Here is an 11,111-nt window from a genome sequence, read left to right as displayed (position 1 = left end):
TGTACCTCCCAAATACAGCCAGCACCCCATGTACCTCCCAAATACAGCCAGCACCCCATGTACCTCCCAAATACAGCCAGCACCCCATGTACCTCCAAATACAGCCAGCACCTCATGTACCTCCCATATCCAGCCAGCACCCCATGTACCCCCCCATATACAGCCAGCACCCCATGTACCCCCCCAAATACAGCCAGCACCCCATGTACCTCCTAAATACAGCCAGCACCCCATGTACCTCCAAATACAGCCAGCACCCCATGTACCCCCCATATACAGCCAACACCCCATGTACCTCCCAAATACAGCCAGCACCCCGTGTACCTCCCATATACAGCCAGCACCCCATGTATCTCCCATATACAGCCAGCACCCCATGTACCATCCAAATACAGCCAGCACCCCATGTACCTCCCATATACAGCCAGCACCCCATGTACCTCCCAAATACAGCCAGCACCCCATGTACCTCCCAAATACAGCCAGCACCCCATGTACCTCCCATATACAGCCAGCACCCCATGTACCTCCCATATACAGCCAGCACCCCGTGTACCTCCCATATACAGCCAGCACCCCGTGTACCTCCCATATACACCCAGCACCCCGTGTACCTCCCATATACAGCCAGCACCCCGTGTACCTCCCATATACAGCCAGCACCCCATGTACCTCCCATATACAGCCAGCACCCCGTGTACCTCCCATATACAGCCAACACCCCATGTACCTCCCAAATACAGCCAGCACCCCATGTACCTCCCATATACAGCCAGCACCCCATGTACCTCCCAAATACAGCCAGCACCCCGTGTACCTCCCAAATACAGCCAGCACCCCATGTACCTCCCAAATACAGCCAGCACCCCATGTACCTCCCATATACAGCCAGCACCCCATGTACCTCCCAAATACAGCCAGCACCCCATGTACCTCCCATATACAGCCAGCACCCCATGTACCTCCCAAATACAGCCAGCACCCCATGTACCTCCCATATACAGCCAGCACCCCGTGTACCTCCCATATACAGCCAGCACCCCGTGTACCTCCCATATACAGCCAGCACCCCATGTACCTCCCAAATACAGCCAGCATCCCATGTACCTCCCAAATACAGCCAGCACCCCATGTACCTCCAAATACAGCCAGCACCCCATGTACCTCCCAAATACAGCCAGCACCCCATGTACCTCCCAAATACAGCCAGCACCCCATGTACCTCCCAAATACAGCCAACACCCCATGTACCTCCCAAATACAGCCAGCACCCCATGTACCTCCCAAATACAGCCAGCACCCCATATCCCTCCCACATGCCGCCATTACTGCCCGTGTGCACAGCCCCTTATACAGCCGCACAGTATGTCCTCCAGAGAGATAGATAGAGTGAGCAATCGCCTTAGAAGCCCCCTGATTAGTGCCGGCCCCCTGTGTGACGCCCCCTCAGTATAACCAGTATGGAGCGGCTGTAGGACTCGTCCTTATAGACCGCGCTGTGTGCACAGGAGCCTCAGAGCAGGAACTCCATCTCCTCACCTCTGCAGTGACACCGAGGAGGGGGCGGAGCTCTGAGGAGGGGCGGAGCTCTGAGGAGGGGGCGTGGGCGGAGCTCTGAGGAGGGGCGTGGGCGGAGCTCCGAGGAGGGGGCGTGGGCGGAGCTCTGAGGAGGGGGCGTGGGCGAAGCTCTGAGGAGGGGGGGGGGGCGTGGGCGGAGCTCTGATGAGGGATGTGGGCGGAGCTCTGAGGAGGGAGTGTGGGCGGAGCTCTGAAGAGGGGGCGTGGGCGGAGCTCTGAGGAGGGAGTGTGGGCGGAGCTCTGAGGAGGGGCGTGGGCGGAGCTCCGAGGAATGGTGTGTGGGCGGAGCTTCGAGGAGGGGGCGTGGGCGGAGCTCTGAAGAGGGGGTGTGGCCGGAGCTCTGAGGAGGGGGCGTGGGCGGAGCTCTGAGGAGGAGGCGGAGCTCTGAGGAGGGGGCGTGGGCGGAGCTCTGAGGAGGGGGCGTGGGCGGAGCTCTGAGGAGGGGGCGTGGGCGGAGCTCTGAAGAGGGGGCGTGGGCGGAGCCCTGAGGAGGGGGCGTGGGCGGAGCTCTGAGGAGGGGGCGTGGGCGGAGCTCTGAGGAGGGGGCGTGGGCGGAGCTCTGAGGAGGGGGCGTGGGCGGAGCTCTGAGGAGGGGGCGTGGGCGGAGCTCTGAAGAGGGGGCGTGGGCGGAGCCCTGAGGAGGGGGCGTGGGCGGAGCTCTGAGGAGGGGGCGTGGGCGGAGCTCTGAGGAGGGGGCGTGGGCGGAGCTCTGAAGAGGGGGCGTGGGCGGAGCCCTGAGGAGGGGGCGTGGGCGGAGCTCTGAGGAGGGGGCGTGGGCGGAGCTCTGAGGAGGGGGCGTGGGCGGAGCTCTGAGGAGGGGGCGTGGGCGGAGCTCTGAAGAGGGGGCGTGGGCGGAGCCCTGAGGAGGGGGCGTGGGCGGAGCTCTGAGGAGGGGGCGTGGGCGGAGCCCTGAGGAGGGGGCGTGGGCGGAGCTCTGAAGAGGGGGCGTGGGCGGAGCTCTGAGGAGGGGGCGTGGGCGGAGCTCTGAAGAGGGGGCGTGGGCGGAGCTCTGGGTTGGGGCGTCTTATTCGTGTCCCGGGGCCCCACATGCTGAGCGCTCAGTGCTGGAGTCCCCGCCCTGTACACAGACAGCAGCCTCCGCTGTGACTCCATCCATCACCACTGGGGCTGACACCAGAGAGCAACAGAGCGCAACACAGACCTACACCGAGCGGGAGGAGCTGCGGTGACGTCATCACATCACATGGCCTTCACTTCTCTCCTGACCTCCGCCCCCTGATCACACGGCGGTGACGTCACCACAGGTTCTTCACCACATCTCTCCTGACCTCCGCCCACTGATCACACGGCGGTGACGTCACCACAGGTCCTTCACCACCTCTCTCCTGAGCTCCGCCCCTGACCACATGGCGGTGACGTCACCACAGGTCCTTCACCACCTCTCTCCTGAGCTCCGCCTCCTGATCACATGGCGGTGACGTCACCACAGGTCCTTCACCACTGCTCTCCTGAGCTCCGCCCCCTGACCACATAGCGGTGACGTCTCCACAGGTCCTTCACCACTTCTCTCCTGAGCCCCGCCCCCTGATCACATGGCGGTGACGTCCCCACAGGTCCTTCACCACATCTCTCCTGAGCCCCGCCCCCTGATCACATGGCGGTGACGTCACCACAGGTCCTTCACCACCTCTCTCCTGAGCTCCGCCCGTGACCACATGGCGGTGACGTCCCACAGGTCCTTCACCACCTCTCTCCTGAGCTCCGCCTCCTGATCACATGGCGGTGACGTCACCACAGGTCCTCCCGCTCTCAGTGCAGCAGCTCCGTCCTGGCTGTGCGCAGCTCTTGCTCTCTGGTATCAGCCAGCAGCAGGTTTCCGCTTCCCGCCATTCCGGTGAGATTACAGGGAGGGTTTGTGGTGAATCTGTGAGAGGAGAGTGTGGGGTGAGATCAGAGCTGTTCCTGTGGAGGCTCCTGCTCCATGTGACTGCGGCTCCTCAGTGTTGTATGGGGGATGTGCAGCGGCTCCTCCTCACCTCACCGCCCCCGCTGGAGGTGGAGTTACCACGGTGACCGTCCCCCGCTGGAGGTGGAGTTACCACGGTGACCGTCCCCCGCTGGAGGTGGAGTTACCACGGTGACCGTCCCCCGCTGGAGGTGGAGTTACCACGGTGACCGCCCCCTGCTGGAGGTCTAATTACCACGGTGACCGTCCCCCGCTGGAGGTGTAGTTACCACGGTGACCGTCCCCCGCTGGAGGTGTAGTTACCACGGTGACCGTCCCCCGCTGGAGGTGGAGTTACCACGGTGACCGCCCCCCGCTGGAGGTGGAGTTACCACGGTGACCGTCCCCCGCTGGAGGTGGAGTTACCACGGTGACCGCCCCCCGCTGGAGGTGGAGTTACCACGGTGACCGCCCCCCGCTGGAGGTGGAGTTACCACAGTGACCGTCCCCCGCTGGAGGTGGAGTTACCACTGTGACCTTTCCCCGCTGGAGGTGGAGTTACCACGGTGACCGTCCCCCGCTGGAGGTGTAGTTACCACGGTGACCGCCCCCTCTGGAGGTGGAGTTACCACGGTGACCGACCTCCTCTGGAGGTGGAGTTACCGCAGTGACCGCCCCCCGCTGGAGGTGGAGTTACCACGGTGACTGCCCCTGCTCTAGGTGGAGTTACCACGGTGACCGTCCCCCGCTGGAGGTGGAGTTACCACGGTGACTGCCCCTGCTCTAGGTGGAGTTACCACGGTGACCGTCCCCCGCTGGAGGTGGAGTTACCACGGTGACCGTCCCCCGCTGGAGGTGGAGTTACCACGGTGACCGCCCCCCGCTGGAGGTGGAGTTACCACGGTGACCGCCCCCCGCTGGAGGTGGAGTTACCACGGTGACCGTCCCCCGCTGGAGGTGGAGTTACCACGGTGACCGCCCCCCGCTGGAGGTGGAGTTACCACGGTGACCGCCCCCCGCTGGAGGTGGAGTTACCACAGTGACCGTCCCCCGCTGGAGGTGGAGTTACCACTGTGACCTTTCCCCGCTGGAGGTGGAGTTACCACGGTGACCGTCCCCCGCTGGAGGTGTAGTTACCACGGTGACCGCCCCCTCTGGAGGTGGAGTTACCACGGTGACCGACCTCCTCTGGAGGTGGAGTTACCGCAGTGACCGCCCCCCGCTGGAGGTGGAGTTACCACGGTGACTGCCCCTGCTCTAGGTGGAGTTACCACGGTGACCGTCCCCCGCTGGAGGTGGAGTTACCACGGTGACTGCCCCTGCTCTAGGTGGAGTTACCACGGTGACCGTCCCCCGCTGGAGGTGGAGTTACCACGGTGACCGTCCCCCGCTGGAGGTGGAGTTACCACGGTGACCGCCCCCCGCTGGAGGTGGAGTTACCACGGTGACCGTCCCCCGCTGGAGGTGGAGTTACCACGGTGACCGCCCCCTGCTGGAGGTCTAATTACCACGGTGACCGTCCTCCTACGAGGCTGATAATGAGCGGTCAGGTCGGTGGAGGAGGCCGCGGTGGAGTTTGTGGCTTTTCCTCCAGATTCTTCCTGATAAATGTCGGATATTTGGGGCAGAATTCAGTGATTGTCGTTATATCGTCCCCTGTGATCTCCATCTTCTTCTTTATCATGAAGACGCCGGCAGGACGAGATCCCTCCAGCTGATCCAGTGCTCATCCCTCCTTCTCCTGAATGACCCCGAGGATGGACGAGGACGAGACCACCAGAAGATTATTACACTTCACCCTGGAGATCATCTCCCTGCTGAGCGGAGAGGTAACTCCTCTACATTTCTATCAGCTTTATTGTGTTATGTAACAAGTCCGACATCGGGAAGAGGAAATCCAGAAGAGGAAGAGAAGGATTCTTTACTGTAAGAGCAGTGATTGTGTGCAGCTCTCTGCCAGGAGGAGTTGTCATGGGGATTCCCTATAAGAGCTGTAGAGGGGCCTGGATGTCTGTCCTGAGTGTAATAATATTCCAGGTTATGGCCCCAGATTACTGGAGACGGTTATTGATCCCGGGATTTCTACTGATTGTCAGATCTGGAGTCGGGAAGGAATTCTTCTCCCTAAGTGTCTCTCTCCATACACAGGATTACACAACAGTGAGGAAGACACCGGGGGAGGGTGTGACTCCCATCATCCATCTCCAGGAGTCAGGAGGGCGGAGCCCGGACCCCATCACAGAGCCTCCCCCGCACCCCCCGATACATGAGAGGAGGAAGAAGAAGATCCTAGAGCTCAGCAACAAGATGATTGAGCTGCTGAGCGGAGAGGTGACTGCTGGGACATTATACAGGACAGCACTGGAGGATTCTGGGTGATGAGCGGAGAGGTGACTGCTGGGACATTATACAGGACAGCACTGGAGGATTCTGGGTGATGACCGGAGAGGTGACTGCTGGGACATTATACAGGACAGCACTGGAGGATTCTGGGTGATGAGCGGAGAGGTGACTGCTGGGACATTATACAGGACGGCACTGGAGGATTCTGGGTGATGAGCGGAGAGGTGACTGCTGGGACATTATACAGGACAGCACTGGAGGATTCTGGGTGATGAGCGGAGAGGTGACTGCTGGGACATTATACAGGACAGCACTGGAGGATTCTGGGTGATGAGCGGAGAGGTGACTGCTGGGACATTATACAGGACGGCACTGGAGGATTCTGGGTGATGACCGGAGAGGTGACTGCTGGGACATTATACAGGACAGCACTGGAGGATTCTGGGTGATGACTGGAGAGGTGACTGCTGGGACATTATACAGGACGGCACTGGAGGATTCTGGGTGATGACTGGAGAGGTGACTGCTGGGACATTATACAGGACAGCACTGGAGGATTCTGGGTGATGAGCGGAGAGGTGACTGCTGGGACATTATACAGGACGGCACTGGAGGATTCTGGGTGATGACGGTGTCGTTGTTGTCAGGCTCCTATAAGGTGTCAGGACGTCGCTGTCTATCTCTCCATGGAGGAGTGGGAGTATCTAGAAGGACACCAGGATCGGTACCAGGAGGTGATGATGGAGGAGCTCCGGCCTCTGACATCACCAGGTGAGAGGAGACTCTTGTTGGCTCCGGTGGATGTGATGACGTCTCTCGGCCTCGTCCTATAATAGATGATTTTTCTCCAGACTTGCTCTGGTTTTCTCTACATTTTCTCACAGCTTTCATTCCCTGATTATTCTCTTCTGATCTGTGAGTCGCGGTTTCTCCGCTGTCGTCTTCATCAGTCTTGAGTCTTCGTCCTCGGCGGCTTCTTTCAGAAACTTTCCCCTTCCTTAGAGCATCGGTCACATTTTGTCTGCACATGTCCCAGCGCTTCTGTCCGTTCTCTCCTGTGAGATCTTTCGGTTCCTGAGTCTGTCGTGGATTGTTACTCAGCAGAGTCGGGGTTAATTTACTGATGATTTTCCCCCTAATCCGCTGTCGCTCGTCCGTCCCTCAGAATCGGTGCCGGCTCAATGTCATCATCAGTCGTGGTCGGGCGTCCGGCTCCTCCCTCTTGGCTGACACTTGTGTGACCTTCCTTGGTCTCCTCCGTTCATTCTTCTTCTTTGTGACAAATCACTTTCTCCGTACTGAACACAAAGTCCTGGATAAATATCAGCACCGGACCGTCCCTCAGACCCCGAAACACGAGTCCTGACATGAAGATGGAGCGTGGTGGAGCCGATCACCCCCCAGAGCCGGACATGGAGGCTCCAGCAGTTCTCGGCCCCCGCGTCTATTCACCACTCGCTCTGCCGGCGGAGAAGCACAGAACTTTCCGCACTGGAGGAGAAGGTCGGATCACCGCGCGCTCCTCTCTATAGGGGGAATGTGTCTCCTGGAGGAGAAGGTCGGACCACCGCGCACTCCTCTCTATAGGGGGGAATGTGTCTCCTGGAGGAGAGCGGCGATTCTGAGTACGGAGAGTTATAGACCATGCAATTCCCCATGGGAAATAAGATATGCAGAGAACGGGGTCTCTAGCGCCACCTACAGGAGGCTGCAATCATAGGAATCAATAGCAATGTTTCATCCCCATCCTGTTGGGGAAAATTTCCATTTTTTTCATTTTTTTTTTCCTCTCCTTCCATAAGCCAGAACATTTCTATTTTCTATCCACAGATGTTTGACGTCTTCTGTGTTTTTTTTGCAGCACAAATTGTGCATTTTACCATATAATGTGCTGAAAACGGGAAAAAAAATCCAGCTGAGGTGAGACAGTAAAAAAAAAAAAATGCAATTCCACATTTATATTTTGTTTTTTGTTTCTCTGCATTTATTGGGCCGTAAGAACGACCTTGTGGCGATTTTCCAGGTCAGAACAGGTACAGCGATTCCAAACTTCTGGGTTTGTTTTTTGAATATATTTTTTGGGTTAAAAAGATTCTGTGGCATCGGACCAGACAATCTCTCCTTGGCTCCCCGTGTGCATTAGTAAGCGCCCATGACCCCGGTGCCGGCTCTCTAGTTGTCCTTTCTACACATTGATAGACGCTAACCGCTGCGTACCGGGTGCTCCCCACAACACCGTCCTTCCGGGTTCTGTGACTTCATCCGTCAGCCGTACATGTGCCCTTTTTTCCTCCTTCAGAGACAAACACAGAACTTTTCAGCACTTGTTGCCTATTTTAGTGTTTATATCGAGGTGGATGTGGAGATTTATGTCTATTTAAAAAGGAATAAAAACACATTAACTCGTGGGTTTTTTTGGCTCTCAAAATACAATCCCTGGTAAATGGTCACCGTCCTTCCCCCAATCTCCATACAGTGAATTAGGAGAGAAGAAACCGATGGATAGAAATGTGGAGCTTTCTCCAGCTCCTCTGTGGTTCCATCCCTGGTGGAGATGAAACTTGGAGAAGTTGTGTTTCTTAGTACGGCTCCTCCATCTTACTGACGAGGGTCTTCTCTGTCCCTCTCCTCAGGGTCCTCATCCTCCGAGTGCAGAGCATTAGGCTTTGGCCTTGCTGATTATCACTTCATTCTTGAGGCCACAATGTGCTGGGTCCTCGGTACCGGGGGTGAGGACCACAACAATGTAATTTATTCCCTGATAACATAAACATAGAATTACTGGTTCTGAGAGACGAGTCTCATATATAGACAGATACACGGCAGGTCATGTATTCAGTCTCTGTGTCTCCACAGATGGATCCAGGAGGAGAAATCCACCAGAGAGATGTCCCCGTCCTCTGTATTCCCAGGACTGTCCAGAGGAGAATCACAACATCCCTTAGGATCATCAGGTAGATGGTGCTGAGCCCTGTACTGGATCTGTATATGGGGGGACATTTCTGATCGAGGTCATAGATGTCACAGATTTTGGTGGTTTCTTGTATTGTGCTGATTGTTACATCTGATATATCAGGAGGAAGATCCGACTAAGAATAAAGTGAAGAACGAGACAGAAGAAGAAGCGATGATGAGGGGGGATCAGCCGTGTGTGAGTGACGGGAAGGAGGAGATTCCGGTAGATGTTTCCACAGGTTAGTAATAATGACCGTCGTGTGATGATGATGATGACCGGTGTGTGAGTCCCTGTTGCAGTGAAGCTTTATCCTCTGTCCACATCACAGCAGAAGAGTCCGGTGATGACGCGGCTGCTCCTGTAGAGTCCGGATGCGCACAGATGACTAACGGGGCCGCCTCCACACCTGTTTTTGATGATTTAGGAATCAAATTCTTAATTTTCCTCATTATATGACTTCTAATATTACTTCCATATTTTTATTACACAAGTCCCGTGCTACCATATAAATGACTGAGCTTGTGATCCAGACAGAACCTTTGGCAGAAGATTCCCTGTAATGAGGCAGATGGAGGCATTGTGGACCCCGTCTGACCTGGATTTGGCATTCTCCGTCTTTTTCAGCGTGCGTAAAAGAGCCGTTAGCACAGTTTTGTGCATCTCTGAAAAGAAGGACACAGCTGAACAGAGGCCTGACGGTGTCCAGAGTAACTCTGCTGCCACATTATAGTGAATGGATCCCTTGGGGGTGTCATCTGAATCACGTATTTTGTAGATTTAGATGGAAACCCTGATGTAAGTGCTCTGCGTAGAGCGCAGGATAAATGTGATCTAAAATGTTTTGTTCCCCAGAATGCCACCAATAAAAGCTTCTACTCAACCCACGAAAAACAAGTCCCCACTCTGGTTCATCATATTAACAAAAGCATAGGGTGTCCACATTATGTGACGTGGCTCCCACCTAATGAAATCCAGCAAAATCTGCTCATCTAAATATCCTCTCCTCCTGTTCCCCACAGTACGCTTAAACCACAAGTTAGCGTCCCATGTTTGGCATTATTGTAGCAAGGAGAGCCCACTTAATTTACAGGGTGCGTGTCTCCAGAAGCTCGAGCTGAGCATAATGTACTAAGCACTGCAGTATATCGGGCACTACTGTGTACTGGGCACTACATCTTATGGGCGCTGTGACGATACAGCTTAAAATTTTAATTACCAGATGATTAGATTTGTTAAGTCACAGTGGCTCAGTGGTTAGCACTGCTGCCTTGCAGCGCTGGGGCCCTGGGTCAAATCTCACCAAGGACAACATCTGCAAATAGTTTGTATGTTCTCCCCGTGTTTGCTTGGGTTTCCTATAGGTTCTCCGGTTTCCTCCCACATTCCAAAGACATCCTGATAGGGAATTTATATTATGAGCCCCAATGGGGACAGTGCCCATAATGTCTGTAAAGCGCTGTGGAATTAATGGAACTATATAAGTGAGTAAAATAAATAAATGAATACACTATTATCTTGGTGTTGACTTGTAAATGTTTGTGTATTTATGTGCCTGGTCAATAAGAACAGACCAGTATTTGTATAACCCAGAATATTAACTTCTATTCGTTTGGAAACAAGGATGTTTACTATGCTAAAGACATGTTGCACTAAAAGGCAACTAGATGTTTATTTACAAGACCCCTCTGTGATACCAACTATGTAAATTGATTAGCTCAAACAATGCCCTCCCTAACACCTTACCTGTGAATGTGTACTTGCACAGACAACTGTAGCTATTTTTAAGGGACATGTGCTTCTGTAGTAGTTAGTCTTGAAGCAGAGAATCAGAAATGAGAATGAGAGACATCCTTCAGGACAGTAGATGGGTAGCATGTCAATTCCATTCAAAGAGACACAGATTTGGATTCTACAGGACTCCGGCATAAGGGTATCATCCCTGACTGGAAAGATACGGATCTCTGCTCCATTGACCATCAGAGAACAAGGATACATTTGGAGAGACCAGGTTGGGAAGATGAAGTCACTTGGCCCCATGGATATGTTGTTTGGGGTTACCAGGAGGGACCCACCAGTCGCCTGGAACCCATGGAGCCATTCAAAGAAGCCAGATTGGGACCCACCGCTCATCTGGTCTAATGGAAACTCTCAGAAAAGTCAGGGTGGGACCCTTGGGTCACCTGGCCTTGTACCTTGATGGACTACTAGCTTCCTAAGCTTACCGCTACCTTCTCTCTGTGGAGACCCGCCAGAAACGGGAAGCCACTGGTTGAGGTAGTCGGCCCTGGAAGTTTCCAAAGTCGCAGCTGTTCTATCCCAGGAGGGGGG

The 11,111-nt window shown here is 55.2% G+C and overlaps 1 long non-coding RNA gene across 1 annotated transcript; it reads left to right on the top strand.

The window, feature by feature from the left end:
• The first annotated feature begins 8,646 nt into the window (after positions 1–8,646).
• On the top strand, positions 8,647–10,249 carry LOC141220391 (uncharacterized). Its single transcript, XR_012288668.1, has 3 exons — positions 8,647–8,781; positions 8,904–9,021; positions 9,112–10,249. It is a non-coding gene; the product is annotated as an uncharacterized lncRNA (long non-coding RNA).
• Positions 10,250–11,111: the final 862 nt, after the last annotated feature.

Source organism: Phyllobates terribilis, unplaced genomic scaffold (genome assembly GCF_046119375.1).
Source record: "Phyllobates terribilis strain yellow unplaced genomic scaffold, ASM4611937v1 Scaffold_291__1_contigs__length_2406647, whole genome shotgun sequence".
Taxonomy (NCBI): domain Eukaryota; kingdom Metazoa; phylum Chordata; class Amphibia; order Anura; family Dendrobatidae; genus Phyllobates; species Phyllobates terribilis.
The sequence above is the reverse complement of the archived record's forward strand: the minus strand, read 5'-3'. Positions and strand labels throughout refer to the sequence as shown.